The sequence below is a fragment of the Balaenoptera acutorostrata genome, chromosome 3, assembly GCF_949987535.1.
Source record: "Balaenoptera acutorostrata chromosome 3, mBalAcu1.1, whole genome shotgun sequence".
NCBI lineage: Eukaryota > Metazoa > Chordata > Mammalia > Artiodactyla > Balaenopteridae > Balaenoptera > Balaenoptera acutorostrata.
The window spans coordinates 26788709-26813409 of record NC_080066.1 but is presented as its reverse complement, the minus strand read 5'-3'; the positions used below and the strand labels follow the sequence as shown (position 1 = coordinate 26813409).

Genomic DNA, 24701 nt, shown 5'->3' with positions numbered 1-24701 from the left:
ATCTGTCATATCACACAGGCTGGCTTGAACTTTGAAGTAATAAAAACTATGAATTCTTGAAATATGTGAACATTTTAATTCAATTTTAAAAAGGCAAAAGGAAGGAAAGAACAGAAAACTAACAGATCATAATCAGGTATTAAGGGAAACCTATGAAGATTCGATATCAACTCCTCTGACTCCTTTCTGGCTAATAGTTATCCCAAACCATTCTTCAACTGGAGAGTGTTTCTTCTCCAAAAAGAAGGAAAAAGTGTCCAATGGGTAATATATTTTGGCTTTAGTAGATATTTTGGTAGAAATCTTATAACTGGTTTTGCCCCCGGGGAGGAGTTGAAAGCAGTGTCTGAGGGAGACCCTCTTTGTTCTAAGGGTTCGGCCAAGAGTGGAGTCACCAACCACTGCAGCTGGTGATCAGCCCAACAATTCAAGTGTAGCCTCGACCAACACAGAGGAGGAGCGAGACAGCACACAATGCATTCCATGGTTGCTACCGGAAAGGGAATCCTGGGCTCATTTATTTAAAAATAAAATAAAATATAATAAAACATGAAAAGTCAAGTGTGGACTACATTAACCATGAATGATGATATCCAAGAAAATAAATAACTCTGTGATTTATTACTTATTCTGCCAGGCCTCACTTTCCCTTCCATGCTAGAACTAGAGCTGATAAAGGAAATGAAGATGCTGAAGATCATTGCAGGGATGTGAGCTCATGGGAACATTCATTTCGTATCTGCATCTGACAGTGGCCTTTTGTTTCTGAATGTTCTTCTTTTTCTCTTTTCTTTTCTTTGTTTATTCAAGAATAGTTGATTTACAAAGTTGTGTTAGTTTCAGGTGTACAGCAAAGTGATGCAGATATATATATATATAGATATATATATATTGTTTTTCAGATTCTTTTCCATTATAGGTTATTACAAGAGATTGACTCTAGTTCCCTGTGCTGTACAGTATGTCCTTGTTGTTTGTCTATTTTATATACAGTAGTGTGTATCTGAATGTTCTTTAGTGTCTCCTGAATCTTCTGGGAAATGCAGCTTCAGAGAGAGAACTATGTGAAATGTGTGATATTTGGGATAGGCAAGTTCTTTTTACCAAATTTACATCTGTTCGATGTTAGTTGAGGTGACTTCAGATAACAGATTAATATTTCAGAGATGTCAGGTTTGGCTAGGTAAAAGGGAAATTCACCCCAAATACTGAATTTCCATATAGTTTTGTTCAGCAAGGTGTATATGAAAATGGGCATTATCATTGAAGATAAAAATCAAAGAAACCCAAAGCAAATATTTCATAAAACGTCCTTCCTACTGAGGAAATGGATGTCCAGTGTCATGGTAAGAAGTAAGACTTTGGAGAGTCCTTGGCTTGCCCCAGGCTTGCTGTCTCCTGCAGGTTGCTGGTAATAGTCACATTGTCTATTTTGAGAGTGACCTCAATTTCATTATTACTTTCCAGCAGCTCTGGGAAGGAATCACAGCAGTCATTCTCACATTTATAGATGTGGAAGCCACAGTCCAGAGAAAGCATGTGACTCGTTGATATCATAAGGCTGATGAAAGGGGTTAGCAGGCATTAGCACCCAGGTCTTCTGGCAACCTGTTTCCTGTTCTTCCTCTTTCCATCAGAGACCATCGGACAGAGACACACGGATCATTAGCACATGGAATTGATGGTTTACAGTAACTAGGGAACACAGGACGTGTAGGTGTCTACAAGTGTATCTCTTTGTAAAGGTGAGGTTCTACATACCTTCAAGACTCTTTTAGGTTGCATTTCACAAGAGGCAGACTCATAAGAGGACTTGAGGGCCAATAGTTTATATGGGGGGGGGGAGCAAAAGCAAGCGCCATCAAGGGAGCGGGGAATAGAGACAAGGATGGGAGGACACGGAGCAAGGGTCCTTGTGGAGTGGACCACTTCTGTGGACGACCACGCTCAGTTCTGGGGTGCGTCTGGGAGACACTGAGGAACACACATCTGGACCACCCGCCTCAGACAAGGATACTGGGATGCTTGTGCTCCGGATCGCACCTATCATTTCCCAGCATTCGAGGCTGTCCCCAGGGGCTCTAACACCCTGATGCCTCCCCGGGGAGCCGGGCTGGAGCCGCAGCTGCTTTGGGAAGACACGGGAGCAGAGGCCTAAGGATGCACCAGGAGCATCTCGCACAGACACCACTGAGAATGGACTGGTTTGGGGCCAGGTGGCTACAAAACTGCGGCAAACTCAAATGTCTTCCTAAAACAATAATGTCCTCTAATGCTCTGAATAACTTTCCAAACTCTAATCAAGTCAAGGGAGTCAGATGTCCACGTGTTGTCCCAGAGCAAACCCTTCTCCTGTGAAAAGTGTGTCCGCCACCCCACAGACAATGCTCAGGAGAGGGTGCTATGGGCTGAGTGTCTGTGTCCCCCCAGTTCATGTTCAAACCCTGTCCCCCAAGGTGATGGTGTCAGGAGGTGGGGCCTTTGGGAGGTAATGAGGTCATGAGGGTGGACCTGCCACGATGGGATCAGTGTCCTTATAAAAGAGACCACAGAGAGCTCCCTCACCCCTTCCTCCAGGTGAGGCCACAGTGAGAAGATGTCATCTATGAACCAGGAAGCCGGTTCTAACCAGACGCTGAAGCTGCCTCTGCCTTGACCTTGGACTTCCAGGCTCCAGAACTGGGAGAAATCAATCTCTGTTGTTTAGACACTTCCAAGCTGTGGTATTCTGTAACAGCAGCCAGAATGGACTAAGACAGGTGAGTAGGACTGACATATTTAGGGGAAAGAATCTCAGGCAGGGGGATCAGCATATGCCAAGTTGTCCTGTCTGTCATGACTAGATCACTGGGGCTGCATCAGGAAATTCACTTTGGGGCAAAGTGGAATTCTGCGTGATGGGCTTGCCACGTTCTTGAACGTCAGAGTAAGAAATCTGAATTTATCCCTGCAGCAAATAGAGTGTCAGAGAAAATTTTTGTTCTGGAGCGAGAGTCTTAGAAAAAATCTGGAAGCCTATTCCTGACACGATGCCATGTCCCTGGGAAAGAGGAGGTGTGAAGAGTGAAGCGGATGCTTTTACTCCTAGTTGATGTCACCCTTGTCCCCTGTTGTTCAGATAAAAACAAACAAAAATTACTTCAAGGTCCTTCTTTAGCAGCGATTGTGGCAGCCAATGGGTGCAGAGTTTGGGTAGTTTCAAAAATGATATGAACTATCATTTTAAAATAGTATTATAAAATGAAAGAAGTGATTAAAAATAAATTCGAAGTAGTATTAAAATGTTAAATTCACTTGGAAGCCTGGATGGAACAAATGTTCATTTGACGAAAATCTTTGCTGGAGTCTAGTGGATATTCACTTGAATGTAGGAATTTAAGTGCTGAAAGAACATATTTCTCCCTGGGTCCAAAAACAACACTGGTGGAGAAGTTGAATATCCAAAATAATAATAACGATCATGATAATAATGATAATTTCCATAACATAAGGTAAGCAAGGCTAGGAGTGGATGGTATGACGTTCCTATTGATCGAAAGTGAAAATGTTGTGGAGGCTATGAAAAAAATGTTACTTTGAGATAAACATTTACATGTCATAATTTAATCAATTTTATTTTTTGGAAAAAAATGGATAATTTTATTATCATTTACATGTTGAGAAAATTGGAGGAACTTAGATTTATCTGGCATGAAGAGGTGGTGATTATTTTCGGAATTAAAGGAATACTGTAAATGTACATTTAACAGACCGCTAATCAATTCTGCCACATAAATAAAGCACGATTACGTTCATCTGGAATGAAAGAATGGAAAGGGTTTTAATAGCCATGCTTTTAAATAGTCTCAGCTGTCTCTTACCAAATTATTTTCAGTTCTATTTGATTTGTCCAACTCAAGTCCTGGAATGTAAAATATATGAATGGGTCACTCTTGGAGCTACAACAAACAAAGCAGTTTCCAGTGAGATTATGAATACCGTTCCCCAATTTTTTATCAATGAACCAAGGGCAGGACAGAAGCTGCACACTTGGATAAGCTGAATGCAGCATTTATGGTGCCTTTAAATTATTGTACAGATTCTTTTCCTCTTGTGCTCTGAGTGCTTATTCCTAGATTTGGCAGCAATGTAAAAATCAACTTAATTACGTACATCTCATTTTCTAACTATATTAGCCAGGAGCTGTAGAGTTTAATAAACATTGGGGCTTATGTAAAAATAAAAGAAATACTTTAAAATGCTAACAGAATTCAGATGAACCTCGGGTGCTTGTAATTAGTAAAAGACAGTAAGCACCTTATAGGTACATAGATACTTGTACTGAAGTAAACACAATTGCTTAAATACTGAAAACGACTTAAGAATGAAACACTGAAATAAAAAAAAAGAAAAGAATGGATTCAGCATTGTAGTTTAGACCTAATCACTTCATATCCCAACTGTTGTAGTTTCCTCTAATTCATCTGAAAAGAATGTTTTTCTTCCAACATTTTATTCTTTAAATATCTGTCTCACAATTATTAGATATTTCTCTAGAATTGGTCTTGAAAATCATGTTCCTTTCATGCTTAGAATATTTCTGAGACTGTTCATTTGCAAATATATTAGGAAGCACATTCTCTAGTTTGGGATTCCAGGCCATCTACATCTGGGGTCACAACAGGTCCGGTTTATGTGCCCACCTGCCTCCAACCTTGCCCTGGATGCCTACACTATGGCATCACTTAACCTCTCAATACCTCCTGGTGCCTCAACCTTCAGGAATGCTTGGGTTTCTGCACCTGGTCCATGTGCCAGCCGCGACGGGAGTCAGCTGATGCTCTAGCACCCACGTGCCCAAGAGGCAGGTGAGGCCACCAGGACACACAAGGAAGTGCCATGCAACAGTATCATCTGCAACCAATGAGTGACAGGAAATGAAAGAAGAGGGATGTAGTGGCCAAGGTTCTCCAGAGAAACAGAACCAATAGGCAATATACAGAGATATATAGAAGGAGATGTATTATGAGGAATTCACTCAGTCAATTATGGAGGCTGAGACATGCCACTACCTGCCACCTGGGAAACTGATGGTGTAGGTCCAAAGGCCTGAGAACCAGGAGCTCTGATGTCCGGGGTAGGAATAGATGGATGTCTCAGCTCAAACAGAGAGAACTAATTTAACCTTCTACTACCTTTTTGTTTTATTCCGGCCTCAACGATTTGGATGAGGCCCACTCACATTGGGAAGCAGATCTGGTTTCTTCAACCCACCAATTCAAATGCTAATCTCTTTGAGAAACACCATCACAGACACACTCAAAAATCATGTTTCTCCAGCTACCTGGGCATCCTGGAGCCCAGTCAGGTTGACATATGAAACAAACCATCACAAGGGCAGACAGATTTATTTGTATTTCCCTGTGCCCCCTGACCCCAACCCAGGGAGTCAGGAGTCCTACCACTTCCCAGTGTACACAGGCTCCCCCTTCCATGATATCCTTGAAGCCACACTTGGGACAGTAATAGGGCACCTCTGCTTGTCAGCCTGACCACCCCCCCACCTCCAGCAGTAACAAGTACCCCTTCACCCTGGCCAAGCCAGGAACTGAGACTCCGCCTTCACCTTAGAAGTAACAAGCCAGACCCACCCTTCTCCCAGTGGTGTGGGATTGTTGCTAACAGAATATTCAAGTAAGATCCATAGCCTCATAACACTACACCCAGAGTGTCCCAAAATTCAATCCCAAAATCAGTCACATCAAGAACCAGGAAAATCTCCATGTGAACGAGAGGACACAGATGATAGAATTATCTGAAAAAGATGTCCCAATGGCCAACAGAAAATTGCTGCAATGAAGTACACTTGAAACAAAATGAAAAAATATACCATCCTAACGTTGAACCAGAAGAAACATATTTTAGACCTGAGAAGTACAGTAACAAAGAAAAGATTCAATGGGTGGACTCAGCAACAGATTGACGAGGACAGAGGAAGAGTCAGTAAACTTGAAGATAGAACAACAGAAATGAGCCGGTCTGAACAACAGAGAGAAAATAGGCTGAAAGACAAAATGAGCTGAGCCTCTAGGACATGAAGAATTCTGACAAAAGGTTTAACATTTGCCTCACTGGACACCAGAAGAGGAAGAAGGTGGACTGAAAAAATACTCAAAAAAATAATGGCTGGAAATTTCCCAAATTTGGCCAAAGACCAATCAACCCAAACAGGATACATACATCATATTTAAACTTCTGAAAACTAAGACAAAGAAAAACATCTTTTCCTGAATGAAGAAAACTAAGAGAATGTGTCATACCTACACTCAAAGGAAGTTCTCTCAATAGAAAAGAAATGATGAAAGAAGGGACCTTGGAACATGAGGAAGAAAGGAAGCACTCAGTAAGTAAAAACATCGTTAAATACAATAGTCTTTCCTTCTCCTGTTGTGTTTTCAAAGTCATATTTGACAGGTGAAGTGAAAATTATGATGGTCTGATGTGCCTTTCAATGTACGACATAGAGGAAATATTGCAGACAATTATATTATAAACCGGGGAGGGTAAAGGGATGTTTTCTACCCTTACTCTCTAACTGATTCAGCCATGCTGGAAAACAGTTTTGGAATCTTTTCCCAAATTAAATGTATATTTAGCATACGACCCACCCATCACACCCCTGAGCATTGATCCCAGAGAAATGAACACCTTTGTTCACACAGAAACCTGTACGTGGATCTTCACAGCAGCTCCCTTTGAAATAACCAAAAACTGGAAACAACTAAAATGCCCTTCAATAGCTGAATGGTTAACAAAAAATACTGGCCCATTTATTCCATGGAATACTACTGAGCTATAAAAAGGAGCACACTTTTTTCTAGTTTAATGGATTTTATTTCATTTTTATTGACATAGAGTTGATTTATAATATTATATTAGTTTCAGGTGTCCAGCATGGTGACTCAGCATTTTTGCAGATTATACTCTGTTATTCGCGGGGTGGGGTGGGGGGTGGGAGAGGAGGTGTGTGGCCTGAACTCTGCTGTCCTGGAGAGGCATCATTCAACATCCTTCTTCCCTCTTTCTGATTCCTGCTCTTTCCCTCTCTTCCTCCCTCCCTCATTTCACTCCTTTTTTCTTCATTTTCCTCTTTCAGTGTTGGAATTTTCAGTATTTAATTGTGGTTGCAGTCAGATAGATGGAATATGTGACCAGGCTCTAAAACTTCTTACTATCATTCAATTTTTATCTAATGCTCAAGTGCCAGGTCTTGGGAATTTTATTATTAGCTTTGAAATTAGCAGCGTTCAGCATTTGCATCTGCTTCCAAAGTATAACGATGACCGAAATGAGGAGCACCAATAATTCATGTGTAGGAATGGAGTGTGTAAGGGTGCTGGCACCTATCAGGTGATGTCAGTGGGGGCGGTCACTGGAAGGGGCTTGATTTGATGGATTAGGAAGGAACGGTGAACAAAGTCACCAAAGAAAACTACCTCCCTTACGATGACAACCATGCCCACGTCTTTGATCGTGCTTTTCCCATGAACCCCATCCTCCCAGCCCTACGGCTCTGTGGTGTCTGCCATTCTGCTTCTCAGCCTCTTGGATACATAGTCTGCTTACCCAAAGATGCTTCTAGCTGTAAAATCACCCCATATCCCAGCTCACCTCCAGTGTTTCCTTGTTATCTCATATCTTGGCATCGCAATTTTTCATTGAGTTGTTAGATCTTTGATAACTTCTGTCTGATTTTTAAGATTTTCCCCCAGTTTTTATTGTCCTCTTCATTAGAAGAATTGAATATCCGAACCCACCATCCCCATATGCAGGACTCCCTTCTCTACTGATGTGAGATAACTTTTTAAAAAAATATACAATGTTGTATAAGTTTAACCCAATTTTTAGATTTTCCTTTCTGTTCTATAATTTCTTTTTCTGCTTATACACGTGGCAGTAACCAACTGCTTTACTTATTGAGGCTTTGTAATATGTTCCAATAACTGTTAGAATGACCCCTCTTCATTGTCCTATGATTTTTTATTAGTCTTCATTATTCCAGTTTTTTGTATTTCTGTTTTTTCCCCATGAACTTTAGAACAACGTTAACTAAACCCTGCCAAAAATCTGTTGTAATTTCGGGGGAATAATCTTATATGTACATATTGAATGAAGACAAAACATCTCTGTGATATTGGATCTTGTTGATGGACATGTTCATAATTTTTCCATCCTTTAAAAGTTTTAAAAGTTTTCTTCATGCAGATATTGTCATTTTTGTTATGCTGATCTTACATAGTTTATCTTTCTGATGTTATTCTGAAAGGAATATTTTCCCATTATTATTTGGTGTTTGCATAAATAAAAGCTGTTTATTCAGTATGTTAATTATATAATACCAGATTTGGGTTGTGGTGAAGTCATTAGCAGTAAAAATTATCTTGGCTTTTGATTTAATTAACAAACTTTTCATTGTTAAATAATTATAGATTCACAGGAAGTCGCAGAGATGGTACAGAGAGGTCCCTGTAGCTTTGCCCAGTTTCCCTCCATGGTTACATCTCACATAATTATAGTGTAATAGCAAAACCAGGAGGTTGACTGGGTACAATGTCTATGTGTAGTTCTATGTCATTTTATAACAAGTGTAGTTTGTGTAACCACCACTGCAATCAAAATACAGACTGTGCCATCACCACAAATATCTCCTTGTGCTGTGCTTTTATAGTCATACACTCCCACCCATCTCCACCTTCCTCAACCCCTAGTAAACACTAATTTGCTCTCCATCTATATAATTTTGCCCTTTCGAGAATGTTACATAAATGGAAACGTGATATATGACCTTTTGAGATTGACATTTTTCACTCAGCACAATGCCCTTGAAATCCACATGAACTGTTATATGTATGAAAGGTGTGAGGATTAAAAAAATTGTGAGATACACTCGAAGAAAATGTCCAGAATAAAACACGGGAGAGAAAAGAACGGGACAGAAGCAATATCTGAAGAAATAATTTTTTCTTCTTTCTAATAATTTTCCGAAAATGACAAAAGAAATCGAGCTGCCAATAAAAGAAATCATGCTGTTGTTGTATATGAGCAACAGCATGATAAATATGTAATTTTTAGATAGTGCTTTATAACATCATGGTAACGCAGCTGAAACCACTGAGATGAGAAACCGTAAAAGCAACCAGAGGGGGAAAAAATACAGATTATTTTCAAGTGAACAATGATAAAATAAATACCTGGCTTCTAAGAGAAAACAATAGAATCAAGAAAACAACATGTTTGAAGTTCTGAAAGAAAGTAAATCCAAATCCAAAATTATATATCCCACAAAGAAATCCTTTAAAGATGAAGGTGAAAAAATAGTTATTTTTATACAAACAAACCTAAAATTTTCACTAAAGGAAATATAAAAAAAGTGTCCTTCTGGCAGAAGGAAAGATTTCCAGAATGTTGGTTTAGAGATGCAGGAAGAGTGAAGAGAAAAAGGTAAAGATTTGGGTAAATGAAATAAGGATTAACTACATTAAATTTTTAAAAAACTTCTGGAATGAAAAATGAATTTAGAATCAAAACAAACAACAAAAACGTAGTTTGGGTGATGGTTAAATTGAGTAAGAGTTGTAAAGTCTTTGTAAGTATCTTGACTGAGGTAAAAGTGCCAATTTATATTAGGTATTAATGTGAAGAATGCATATTACAGTGTCTCTGACAATCATTAAAATAACAAAAAATAGATAATACAATTAAAAAGCTAATGGGGGATAGAGTAACAGAACAATCTAAAACACTTAATCTCAGAGTAAAAAAGAACTTAGAAATAACAAGTGAATAGCAAGATGGCAAATCTAAATGCAAATACATTTGTTATTAAGTATAAAAGGACTCTGATTAAAAGACCAAAAATTGTCAGGCTGAATTAAAGCTCGTGCATGCACATGCACACACACCAATTCTATGCTGTTTACAAGAGATTCACCTAAAGATTACATGAAGATTATATAAGATTATACAAAGGTTAAGGTAAAGTGATGGGAAAAGACCTATCACAGAAACACTATAATCAAAAGGCCTTGTAGTTATATTAATATCAGGCCAAGCAGACTTTAAGGCAGGACGTAGCACTAAAGAGGGGCATTTCAAAATGATAAAAGTTCAATTCATCAGGAAGATGTAATAGTTACTAATTTGAATTCATCAAACAGTATTGCTTCAACATATACGTGCAAAATAAAGAACAAAAGTACGGAGAAAAATTCACATCACAGTAGATGATAGCACACCTTTCAGAGTAACTGATAAAACAAGCAGACGACAAAGACGAGCTATAAAGACATAAAAGATATTGGCAAAGCAGACCCAACAGACGTATCTACAATATTATCTCCAATGTCTGCAAAACACGTTATTTCCAATATGCACAAAACTCTTACAAAAATAGACTGTATTCTCTGTAAACCGAGTTTCAAATTATTTCTAAGGATTAAAATAATACAAAACATGCTTCTTGAAGATAGATGAGTTAAGCTAGAAATCAGAAAACCAAACAATTCCCAAACCTTTGGAGCATACATCATATATTTCTAAATAATCCATGGCTCCAAGAAGAAATCAAAATTAAATTTGGAAAACATTTTGATAGAATATAATTTTAAAATAATCTGACTAGTTCAAAACTTGTGGATATGACTAAAGACAAGATTATGGATTTTGGGGTTTTTTAAATAGTGAATAATATATAGAGACTATAAAGATATATTAGAGTATGTTAGAAATATTATATAGATATTTAGATACATCAGGAAAAAAAGGAATGTATAAAATCAATGAGCTAAACACTCACTTCAAGAAATTAGAAAAATGACAGCAAACAAAACTTGAAAGGTGGAACAATGGGAAAAAAAGAAAAAGTGAAAGAAGTAATTAATAAAATAGAAAATAAACAGACCCCAGAGACGATCACCAATGCCAAAGTTTGGTTCCTTTTAGATACTACTAAAACTGGTAAATTCTTGGTGAAATTGATCAAGAAAAAGAGATGGACAAACAACCATTATCAATAGTGAATAAGGACATATTACTATGAATAACATGGAAACGCACTTATTTAGTTATTTATTTTTTTAGATTGAAGAATTTATTTTTTGGTGCAGAAAAATTAAGACATTATACTAAATCAAAACTCAGCTAGTTAGCAATTCATGAATGCCAATTTTACAGATTGTTTCTAGACAGCTTCATATATCTGTTTTGTTTATTTGAAGGTTAGATTAGCATTAGGGTCATATTGAAATATGCAATAGAGGGTATCCAGATAGGTAAAGAAATCTAATCACTAATGACAACAATAATAACTATTAACATTTGATATAAATTATGATGATCTGTGCAGTGGTGAATCTATAGAGTAGAAAGTTTGAAAGAATTAAATAACTGAGTATTATATGGAAAATCTCTAAAATATATATATGTAGATATATATATGTTTTAGGTGAACAAAAAAAATCAAGGTACAGGAAATGTGTATTTTATGAAAACATTTTATTAAAAAGGTCTAAAATAACATTATATATTCATATCTGCTTTAATAGACATATAAAAATTCCAGAAAGATGCAAAAGGGAGGGGTTAGCGTTGTGGGGTTGAAAGTGAGAACCAGATGGCTTGGGGACAAAGTGGCCATAAGACTTTTCCCAGTGCATCTTTAAACATAAACATAAAAGACATGATGGATGTAAATCTATATATTTATTTATTTTTTAAAAAATGCTGTGCATTGCATAATTTCAACGCCCTTCATAGCAGATTCTAAGTGCATGAGACCCCAGGAGGAAGCATTCCCTGAAACCTGTGAATGGGATATGAAAGGGCACACTCAGGTCATGCACTACAGCAGGTCTGTTTTAGATCCATGTGATATGTTACATCATTTTTTTTTAATTACATTGGAAATAGAAAATAAAATAAGTTAAAATTGCAAGAATTGGAAAGAAAGGAACAAAGCAATCATTATTTGTAAGAGATATAATTGCCTCCATAGAAAGGGACAAAAAGTCAGCAAAGATTGAACTAATGTTCTTTCAATTTGCTATCACTGCAAACAGGAACACTTCAGTACCATATTGTTAATTAAAACATTTCAAGCTAATTCAGGCCACACTGAATTCTCGGAACTCCTAGAGTGGGTACAGGTCATTCATTTTTAACACTTTGCTGTGTGCTTCCTTGAAGTATCATAGAATGGTGTCATATGTTAGTTTGACCTATCTCCTTGGACAGCAGAATCCCAGAACACAGAGATTCTATTTTACGATTCTTTCTTTAGCCCCATGGACTGTCTCAACTTGTGGGCAGTTTGTGTTGAATAAGTGTACTCGTCTTCAAGTGATACTTGGATTGAATAAATAAATCCAACAGGACATGGACATCGTAGGTTTTGTGAACTGTCAAAATCATGCTGTCGTGCAGGACAAAGTATGTCCCCAGACCAACAGCATCAGCATCACTTGGGAACTTAGAAACACGAATTTTTGGACCCCCAACCCAGACCTACATAATCAATGGGTGGGTTTTACTGAGACCCCCAGGTGTCTCTGATTGATGCTGAAGTCTGAGGGCTCCTGGTCTAGGAGTAAGAGTATCACACAGAGACAAGATGACAGATATCTCAGAAAGTTAATGATCTGGAATTTCTTTTTACGGGCAGTAATGATTTGCACCAGTTCTCTTTTTAGTAGCCTTGTACTCATCTAATTACTTTGCAGAAAGTTGCCCTTGACTCTCATGTCATACATTTCGGGTTAGACGCACACACCTGCGAATTCCCCACGGAGCGGCGTTCCTCATACTTTGCTGGGCAGAGACTGCCATGTGGAGGGCTTGCTGAAAACTCTGCCCTACCCTTGGAACTTAGAGTTACTGGGTCTGGGGTCATCTCTAGAATTCTGCATTTAAAAAACAAAATAAGCCATCTAATGAATCTGTAGCAGGTGGACAGGGGACCACATTTGAGACCTATCACCCTGCAGCACTGCTATACAAATTGTGATTGCAAATCAGTGGTTGGCATCATCTGAGATAGTGTTAAAAATCCAGACTCAAGAGTCCCATCCCAGGCCTATAGATTCAGAAACTTCATTCTAGCAAGATACTCAGGGCATTTGCTACGCATATTAAAGTTTGAGATGCCCTGTTGCAGGCAATTCGTGAGAACACTAGGGCCCGTGACTCTGTGTGAGAAAACACTGGCCAGAGGGAAGGTGAACTAATTTCCAAACAACTATTTCCGATTGCCATTTCTAGCACTCTGTTGAATTACACCATTCTTATTCTACTTCACTTCTGATTACTCTTTTCTCCTTGATGACTGCAGTTCTAGAAGAAACCTAATACATACTATGTTTATAACAGTACACATATAAATAGCTCTAATGAAAGCTCAATGGAAAATATACAGCATTACAGATGAAATTGATGTAATTAACAATAAATTATATGGAATCCTTTATGTTTTAGTAGATCAAAATAAATTAGTTGATTGTAGGAAGTTAATAATTAATTTGAGAAGTTTATGGCAAGTTATTGACCCAATAATGTATTCTGTTTTCTTTCTAGATTTTAATATTTATATAATTTAGCAGTTGTTTTTTTAAAAGAGGAATATTTTAGAGTCTTATAATTGGATCTATTTCTATTAATTTATAGTCAAGTGGAGTACATTTATTTAAGATTGAGAAATACCATTTGCATTGCATTAACATTTTGCTAAGAGAGACAAAATGTTGGTACTTATAAGTATAAAGGAGCTTATTAGACTTTGAAGACGTGGCTTTGAATTGATTTTAGTATAAGCGAAACTTTTCATTTTTTAAAAAATATGGCTATTTGGATACTTAGCCACTTTTCTTGTTTTCTTTGTAGTTTTTTTTAAACTCTATTTTTTTTTGCTTGTGATTTTCATAACTTATTCATCTTTTTCTCTGTATTTATACCTTAGGGACTGTCCTGCAGCTCTTGGTAGTACTTAATGACTAAAAATATCTAGATGACTCAGAATTAATGATGCACTTAGAGTCTCTAAATATTGCAGAAGTCTTGCCTAAACTTGGGCAGAAACTTGGCCTCCTGTGGGGTGTTGTATGGCCACACATCCCTTTGGAAATAAGATGGGATATAAATAAACACATGCGTAAATAGATGTGGCCTGATGGAAGAAGCTACAGGCGGATTCTTCATCTAAAATTATACACATGACTATCTGACATTCCATCACTATAAGGCATTCCTTCAAGAGACTGCATCTTCAGAATCCCACATGCCCTTGAGAGGGATACACCTTATATTGTGCTTCTGAGCGACTGTCCTTAGATTGCAGAGAGTATGAGAATAAGCATCACTGCGAAGGGATCAGCAACCAGGCCAGAGAGCCACAAGCATGCCAAACACAAGTTCTGCCTATTTGTTAAATTTTCTAACTCAGAGATTTTAAAGACAAATGAAGGTCTTTTATTAACAGAGAAATGTGCCTTTTTAAATTTGCATTTACATAGAGAGAAAAGCCCAGCAGGGTTGTTTGTTTTCAAATTAAAGAAGCATAAGAATGTTATATTACATCTGGGAAAAGATGGGGCCCCCTGGCTGGGATGCAGGCCCTCCGTCCACTAGACTCGAAGACCTGATTATCCGCTCGACTTTGCTAAGTATCTGGTGTATTTTGGGTGATTAGCTTTGTCTCTCTGGGCACAGGTTTGCTCACCTCTACACCAAATAGGACTAGATGATCCCGAATGTCCCTGCACTGCATTTGTTTCCCAAAGAACAATAATAAGTGAAAAAGAAAATGAGTAATTCAAATTTTCTCTTCAGCTCATTCTAAAATTACCTCCTCAGGCTTACAGATCTGGAGTTGTTTTCTATAAATCAGTGAATTAAAAAAAATTATTGGAGAAAAGGGAAAAATGATTTAAGCAAAGCAATAAAACCATTATTTCATGTTTAAGCTCCAGGTTTTGTGGGTTTTGAATAGAATTTAAAGCTGGATAAGTATTTTATTTCTGACCACGCATTAACCCATTCTTTAAAAGTGACTTCCTATTTTTCGAAGGACCGCAAAATTTCTCATCTCTTTCAGATACTGTACTAAACGCGTTATTAACTGCACATGAATTTCATTTTTAAAAGTAGGAAATGAAATGACTGCTAAGTTCTTGCCTGAAGAGTTGAGAGCATTCTACATAAACTAGTGAATCCCATTAGAATGAATTTCACAATGAATACACACATGAATAGTAATTATTGATAGAAATAAAATAAATCCACCAACTTTCAGAGTGCCAAATGGTAATAATGAGTGAGTACAGTTGCGCCTGGATGAAATTAGCTAAAAATATGATTACAAATGTTTATAAATATAGATTTTAGAAGGAAATTTATATTTCAAATAATTTTCTCTGAACAAACCATACTTCTTTAAATATCCCCAGTATCAATATTTTTGCCCTTTTAATATCTAAGGCTCAAAGATCATAATGATGTTTGGTGTTTGGTTATCTATAGAGTGAGTAAATGCTACTTAAGGTGATAAAAGCAAAAAAATTTAGGAACGGAGATGATGATAAAAGCTGTATTTGTGTGTCAGGTGTAGCTACCTAGGAGATGCTCTCTACATCGCCCTTAGAATGTTCTTCATCTACTTAGCCAATTAGTCGTTCTTTATAATAATGTTAAATCACTTAAGCCATAACTGATAATAGTACAAAACTTGAAATGAATTTATAGGTCCACTCTTTTAGGATTTGGCAAAATGGGGAATCTTCCTCACCAATTGACTGAGAGTTTCTATGAGATGGACATTTCAGGGCACCAAGAGATGGAGACTCACTTCAAGGACTTGATAAATGGTACCTTTACAAGGCAGTTTTAGGGACTTTTAGTTTTAGGGACTCCCCAGCTCAGGAGAGAGTCCCCTGCCCCCACCACAAAACTGGCCTGCCCATCAATCAAGCAGGTGGGCACAGGGAATTATCCACAACCCACAGTTCAGTTTTATGGAGAAGACCAGACGACCGCTCTTGAGAGGTGGGTGCTGGCGAAGGGCCAGCAGACCCTACTACTCACACCGATTATTTACAATTCTCCATTCACAACCCTCTCAGTTAATCTGAGGAAAGTGCAAAGATGACATCCACCTAAAACTCTCTTAACTTAATGAGGCACCAAGAGATTGTATTTTTCACTGTTCTCTAATGGAAACATAGAACAGAAGTTTATACAATCTCTTAACAAAGAGATGCTACATATTGTACATTTCTTTCTTTCTTTTTATAGAAAGCCTGTGGGAAAGAGGTACATAGATCTTGGAATAATTTACTCAAGAGCAACCGACAAGGCTCAACACCAATTAAATCTGATTTTGAATTTTGAAAAAAGTGACATTTTAACATGCTGAGTGCCAAGTTTGTTTTGCTGTCATTTCAATGACAACAAAATGTATTGGCTAGTCTTCATAACAATTTCTTAGAATATTAGTATATTATAGTGAGATCTTATATTTTATATATGTGATACAAGAAAGATATTTTCCTAAGTGTTTATAAAAATTGCTTGTCAATTCTGTTACTGGAAGAGCAGAATCTATGGCTGGTGATTAAAAACATTTTTTTTCCATGCCATACCTAACACAGACTATGAACGACTGTGTCATATTGGTTTGTAGGATTAATTGTGAGAAGAACTAACTCATCTTTTGGAACCAGTGACTTACTAGAAATTTGTAACTTCCACCCTTGACTTTCTCATTTTTTACAACAAAAGTTCCAGAAATAGCCTCATATGGCCAAAAGAACAGATTTGCAGTTCAAGGCAAATTGTTAGCCATTATTTTTCCAGTGGGGAAAGAAAAAAGTGAAGAACGTCATATATTAACCTTATTGTACAGAGCAGCTGGAATATTAAGATGTAACCTCCTAACTTAATCTATTGATAAGGACATTCTTTTGAGTATAAAGAAATTAGAGATGTAGAAAGTATGCAGAAATCAGGGCTTCAAAGAATCTTGCAATTTGATAAAACTGAGCACATTTCTTTTGCTGAATTGGCAGAATCATAAATCAGTTGGTTGAGGGTATCCATAATATGACTTTTTTTTCAATAGGAGGATTCTGGTGGTTGGGTTGGCAGGTTTAAAATTTGATCTTGAGATAAGACTTAGAAATTGTAAAAGTCAGATTGAATTTCCAGCAGATTCCACAGTGATGGAAAATTCTATCATCTTCTTGACCGCCTCTCTTGCAGGATTTATAAGCCTCCCAGCTTGTGGGCGGGAACAGTTGGAGCAGGAATTGTTGTGCCCACCTGATTATTTCTGGAGTTTCTGGTTCTTTCCACTTAGCTTCCTGCTGTCACTTTCTGAAACAGCTTTCACAGGTGCGTTAGCCCATGGACAGCAGTTTACTGCTGAGCAATTCTCTGCTAAAATGGACCAGTAACCCCTTTCTAACTGAGAACCAAGGACGTGACAATAGAGTATTTTCATTCTAACCAAGGTTGGAGGCCGTGGATTTAAAGCCGTGTCAATGTGCATGTTCTCATGGGTGTTTCCTTGAAAACTACACGCAGAACCTTAGAGCAGGTATTCCTAAAATTCTTGGTTACTGATGTTAGTTAACTATACTGAGTTCTTTAAAGGGCACTGTCCTTTGAGCCCTCCTAGACAACATGCTTAAAATCCAAATTGCTTCTAAATTATTCAGAACTAATATGTCGCAATAATATTAAAAACAATTTCTTAGAGTTACAGAGCTATCTTCTAACAACAAAATGCCTGCAACCCATTGGCTCCCTTATTTACGAAAGTATGAAAAATGTTGGTTATTGTGTGATGGAAATAACACAATTTGTGGTGTTGTAACACTGCCAGGCATTCATGATACTCACATGAGCCTTAAAATTCATGTCGACCGTGTATTCGTTCTGAAAAGTCATGAAGGCATAGAGGAATATTAAGGATACATTATTGATGAATGATTATATAGCAAGCTTATGTAAAAGTGCATGGCATCTATTTTTGACCTGAGACCTGTAATTCATGGAATCACATTCTTAAAATATTTTATTGTGCTCTGAAAAAAATGTCCCTCAATGAACACACTGATGTGGGGATTTGGCTCTTCTACCTGCCTTTGCAGCTTTGAGGATCAATTTTAAATGAAGAGAAAAGCACATTTGTAATAACTTCTTTCTCTATCTAATAAGCTTATTGTGTGCCTTGGAAATTAGGAAACTTCTTATAATCCTACTAGTGAAATGACTCTCAAATTCATATAACATTTGTGTAATTTTACTCAGAAGAGTATATTATGGCTCATTTTCAAAGTGACTCGCTGTTGGAATGGTATTGGGCATAAACATGGATAGAATAAAATGCATGGAATATACTAAAATTTGTCACATAAATATCTCATTTCACTGGATAGAAAAGATACAATTGTTATCCGGCCGGAGAACAGAAAAAATAAAACATAAAATACTCTTAAGTTGGATGCCCTCCATCACCTTCAGTCAAATTACATAGACAAGTTATACAGTTACACAAGCTGATTTTTTTTATACTTGATATTTGAGTAAAGCTACTTACTTTCTTACAATGTTAAAAATTTATTTTGCAGTTACCTGTACTAAACATGACAGAAGCTATGACTAAAGTAAAATAGAACTTAAAATTAGATAAAAACTCATAAAAGTTTGGATTGGGTTTCCTAACCTCCTTGAAATCAAGTACCCTAAGATTTTAATTAAACAGAGAAATATCAACGTACTGAACTGAATCCTATTTGCCTAGTCAGGGAAGGAGATCTTAGGATGCTGGACTCACTAAATTATACTGGTTTGGTTGTACATTTGACATACACATGGATAATCTGCCAGGGGAAAATTCTAACAGTGGGAAGAATATTTTAGTCTCATAAGCAATGAATTTGATATTCAATTTTGTTGATAGCAATTCAAGTCTTCTGTCTGATACATCTAAAAGAACAAAGATATAGAAGCTTTAGGTGGTCAAGGTGATGTTACATCCTCTGTTAAGAGTGTTCTGTTACTTCTCTATGGATTTTCAACAGCCTTTGCACATCCTCAACTGCCAAATATCTTTAACATTATCCAAGGTCAGAAAAACCATATGGCTTTATAAAGATCAAAGAGTGAAGCCAGAAACCCCACACTTTTAAAAGTAAAGACAAACTCCCCAGTACATATTTTAGCATCAAGTGCATGTGGCACACGCTAACTGAAAAAATTTATGTGGCAAAGTTAACCTACTTAGAAGTGGAATAACGTGTCCTTTAAGGCAGAAAGGACAAGCCTATATTCCAGTGGGAAAGTGGTACAGTTAGAGACATCAGGGGAAGAAACGAAAGAAACTGGATGACAGAGACTCCAAATGACAAGCAGGAGCAGGAGAAAATGGAGAAATTAAGTGAGAAATTAACCTCCAACCTCTGAGGTCATTCTTCGTATTGAAATTCAGTTGTTTTAAGGAGTCCTTAATGCTAAAGACATGATTTTCTCATAGCCAAGGGGGAAATTTCAATTACTGTACCCATGTAATCATCCATTTTAAATCATTTTTGTGTAAAGATCGGGTGTATTGAATGGATTTGTCATACTCAGAATGAAACTGGTGCAAATGAAATTCCTGTTAAGGGGCATTAACTTTACTATTTTCTCATTTGCTATAAAAGCCTTGTAAGTACCAAGATTTGGGATAGACTGTGGCTTATTATCAGTCAAGTAGGGGAGGGAGGTGCTTCCTGATGGGTTTAAAAGCAAGTGGTTTTTTAGTTTATAGTCTAGGGAAAAACATCAGTCTTCCTCTTGTTTTTAGGGTTAATTAGATACTATTCTTTTGCTGTTCTAACTCATTTGTTTTCTAGACCCTACTGCCAAATACATTTTAATGGTATTTTTTAATGTCAACCTCATTTTCCCTGTCATTACCAACCATGGGCTAATCAAACAATTATCTTGTCATTTATTTTATAAGACATTCTATAAAAAACCCATAGAATCCTTTCAGACTTAAGGGGATACCATTATATTGATCATAAACATTATTTTATTGAATATTTCACAGATAATTTTAGTAAAGAAACAAAAGTCAATGTAAATAAAGGGAGTATCTAAAAATTATTGAAACATTAAAAGCTGATGTATATTGTCATTACAGCTTTTAGAGATTCCTGATAAAGTGATCTATGAGCAATTTTAAGTGATGTATTTCAACAGTTGCCCAGTATTAGTTCCTTAGATTTTGATCAGTAAATTATCATTTCTTTATTATTTAATGTGATCATTCAACATTATTAATGCCTGATGGGAGAATTTTTCACATACTGAGGTATGGGAAAGTCATTCTGGCTTATACACGATTTGGCTTGAACTTTATGCTAATCAGAACAGACTCTTACAGCCTGTCAAACATGCATCGTACATCTACTTTAACCATTAAGGAAAAGAATGCATTTTAAAATCAAAATGGAGTAACTGTGGTTCAGGCATTCAAAATGGAGCCGGGTGGCCATAATTTCAGACATGTTCTTGCATCCCTTTGAACTTGAGTTTTCTGACCTGTGTCAGACTGAAGGTCACCACCAGCCATTCTCAAAACAGTATCTGTGAACAGCTGCCAGCTGCAACCTTATGGTCTCAAGGTCTCCCCTTGTAACTATGCAACCATTTCAGACCCCAACCAATCCTTGCTTAACAAGCACCTTTACTGCTTGCCGGCTCCAATTATAATTCTTGACAAGCAACTTACGTAACTCTGTGGTTTTTGCCTTTATAAGCCTCACCTATTCTGTAGTCTGGGGAACACGATTCAAGTGCTTCTTGGATCTGTGTCTCCTGGGCTAACGTCCTCAGTTTGGCAAGAATAAAACTCTTTTCTATTCCTATTATAGATTGTTTATTGATTATTTCCATCAACATACCTAAACCTAACATTCTCCTTGAAAGAAAATTTACCCTCGTTTTAAGTCACTGTGATGGCTTTGGCAAAATTTTAAAGAATCAAATCATGAAGGTTAAGAGACAAGGACTTCATCTACAAGCAACCAGATTTTGTTGATTCCCTCCTACTCTGGGGGAAACCCTTAAGCTTGTCTCTCCAGTCATTCTGACCAAGGACAATGTGACATTTAGGGAGGAAATCTACTCCACTGGAAGCAGGCATTTTTGCCTCCCCAGAATGGATTTCCACTTGGATCAAAGACCAGTCTGCACTGTCTTGGCCACGTTCAATTTTAAACATGGCTTCTGTCATCACCAGTCCATCGAAACTGAAAGCACCGAACTGGTCCACCTATAGCGTGTCCTAAAACCAGGGTCTATTTTGGCTTCCTGGACATGGGCACCTACTGTATTTCCTCAGTTTGTCTGAAATTCACATCAGGGACTATTTCTCAGTTTCTTACTCCCCTGGAACTTCTAATTTTCAGAGTTCTTCTACATCCTTCTATTCTTATCACTCAACTCTGGTGTCCTCTCCTGGCTTCCAGGCCACACATCTCCAAGCTGCATCTTCTGCCAGTCTCACTGCTGAGCAGTGGATGTTCACCCAAATGCTGGCAGGCCAGCTCCACTAGGGTTTCCATCGCAGGCATCTCAAACTCATCACGTTCAAAACAAAACTGTCATTTTTTTAAATTTATTTTTAAAAAAATTTTTAAATCTATTTTACTGAAGCATAGTTGATTTACAATGTTGCATTAGTTTCTTCTGTACAGCAGCGTGTCTCGGATATATATATATATATATATATATATTCTTTTTCATATTCTTTTCCATGATGGTTTATCACAGGATATTGACTATAGTTCCCTGTGCTATACAGTAGGACCTTGTTGTTTATCCGTCCTATATATAATAGTTTGCATCTGCTCATCCCAAACTCCCACTCCATCCGTCCCCCACCCTCACCCCCTTGGCAACCACAAGTCTGTTTTCTATGTCTGTAAGTCTGTTTCTAAAACCGTGATTTTAATCTCACCAAACCCATGTCTCCTTTTGGGTCTCCCAACTTCCTGAAGGAACCCATCAGTCATTAAGTTGTCAGAAACGTTCTCCTCTCCTATTCCTACAGCAACACGATAAATAACAAGTAAAATGGTACAACCGCTCTGGAAACAGTTTGGTAGTTTCTTAAAAAACTAAGTATGTGGCTACCATACAAACTTGTAATTGTACTCCTAGACATTGATGGCAAAGAAATGAAAACTTATGTTCACACAATATCATCTACATAAATATTTATAGACACTTTATGCTTAATAGCCAAAAATTGGAAGCAGACCAAATGTCTTTCAATGGATGAATGGTTAAATTGTGACACATCCATACCATAGAGTATAGTCTAAACAAGCTATTGATACAACTTGGATGAATTCTTATCTGAATTATGCTGAATGAAAAAAAAAAGGCAATCGCCCTAAGTTATATTCTGTATGATTCCACTTACATAACGTTGAAATGACTAAATTATAGAAGCAGAGAACAAGAGGGCTGTGGGAAGGCAGGAAGTCATGTGATGGAGATGGTCTGTAGCTTGACTGTATCAGTGTAAACATCCTGACGTTGATACTTTGCTATAGCTTACAGGTAGATTATCATTGTAGATAATACAGGTAGATTACATTGTAGAAAGATTTACAGGTAGATTTACATTGTAGAAAACTGGGTAAAAGATACCCAGGTTCTCTTCATATTATTTCTTACAACTGAATGTGAGTCTCCAGTCACTTCAAAATGAAAATAATTTTTTAATTTAATTTAAAAATACATGAAAATAGATTTGTTTGTCAAACTGCCTCATGAGTAAGGAGCCATCCAAAAGACAGCAAAAATATACAATAAAGATTCTTCTCTATTCTTGTTATTTTCTTTGACCCTAACACAATGCTACATACTTTCTCTGTATTTTAAAACCAGCTTAGAGCACAGCTGGGATACCCAAGCTCCAACTTTGTCATGTAAAGACCAGAGCATGTTTGAAGTCTTCATTCAGAAAAACAATGCAAAATCGGCATCCTTCCTGGTCAGAAGATGAAACTGTTTGTGCCAGAAATGTTAACAATGAAGTTCCCTTCTTTGACAACAACGATTTTAATGTGATTGCAAATAAATTAAATTTGCAAACAATTATTTTGTGTTATCACCTGGACCTTAACTATACCAGGTGGCTGTCCATGTCCTGGGGAGTAAGGGCATATTTTCATTTTGTAGATTAGATCAGTACCTCAACTTGGGTGCACCTAATGCAGCTTTAGTCAACAAAAGTTTCCTTAAGACTGATAAGATTACAATGCTAAGGAATAGAAAACCACTGCTGTGTTGTAATAGCTGGTACAGATGTTGACAAGACAGGAACTTCCTATTGTGGGGGAAACTCTGCATTACATTGCAGCAAGTAGAGAAATTGCTTTAGTGCAATTACCCAAAAACGGCTCCATTTATGATGCAGTTTGGAATTTGTGCTATTTACCATGTCATGCCTGCCAAATGTGATTCTGCATTTAAGTTGGGACTGGTCGTCCTAAGGCAGACTGCGACAGCCCTTGTGGACACATGTTAGTAGCATCTGAACTTGGCAATCTGAGGAGATGAAGGAAGTGTAGGATATTGCAAACTACAAACTCATTTCTAAACCCATCTCCTCTGATTCTAAATATTTTCCTTGGTGCCCAGGTGGTGAGCACATTTTAACGATCACCTGTCCTCTTGGATAATGTGTTAACACTGGATACGAGATTTGGCATTAACTCGGCTCTATCTTGCACAATTAGGATATACCTTCAAATGCAGAAATGTGACAGGTTTCTTGGTAGCCATTTTTGGATGGAATATTTACAGGAAAGACAGTAATTTACCAAGCAGTTCTAAGTGAAGAATATAAACTTGCAACAGCTTGTAAGTTTTAAGAAATGAACCAATCACCGATTCTGAACCGCATGAGGAAGAACCATCTCAGAATAAGAAACCACCACCTGGAAATGAAAAGTCACCAACAAAAACAGCCTTTAATAATTAAAGGATGCATGAGGCTGAGACAGCAGAGAGCAAGATGTGACAAGAGTCCAGATTTGACTCCACTCCCACCTAGCAAAGCCACCATGAAAGACAGCCTCTCAGTCACCTTCCAGAGACCCTGAGACAGACAAACAGACCCAAAACCTAAAGAAGAAGATGTAGGCAATTGAACAGCTGAAAGAAAAAACAGTACCTGGAAAACAGCTAGAAAAACATCAACGGGAGAAAATGCAGCAAGAGAGAGCCTTTCTCCACAAGCCAAAGATGTGGAATTGGGAATTTAAGATACACAGAAAGCGAGCGAGTTACCAGAAACCAGTGCAAACACTTCTTCTGTTAAACACACTGACATCTATGGAATACCTATGTGCCCATACTTAATGTTCATCTATAACTTTAACAATTCATTCAAGATTTTTTTTAAAAAATGGAGCAAGAAACCTAAAATACTTAAGAATAAATCTAACAAGTAATGTCCAAGAACTCTACACTGAAAACTATAAGAAAATTAATTAATTAATTAATTAATTAATTTTAAAAAGTTGCAGAGGGAAATTAAAGAGAGCCAAAAGTATAGCATGTTCCTGGATGTGAAACTTCAATATTCTAGATGTTGATTCCCTCCAGAA

At 37.2% G+C, this 24701-nt stretch overlaps 1 pseudogene; it reads left to right on the top strand.

The window, feature by feature from the left end:
- Positions 1-12411: 12411 nt before the first annotated feature.
- Positions 12412-24453, top strand: LOC103012065 (eukaryotic translation initiation factor 2A-like; annotated as a pseudogene).
- Positions 24454-24701: the final 248 nt, after the last annotated feature.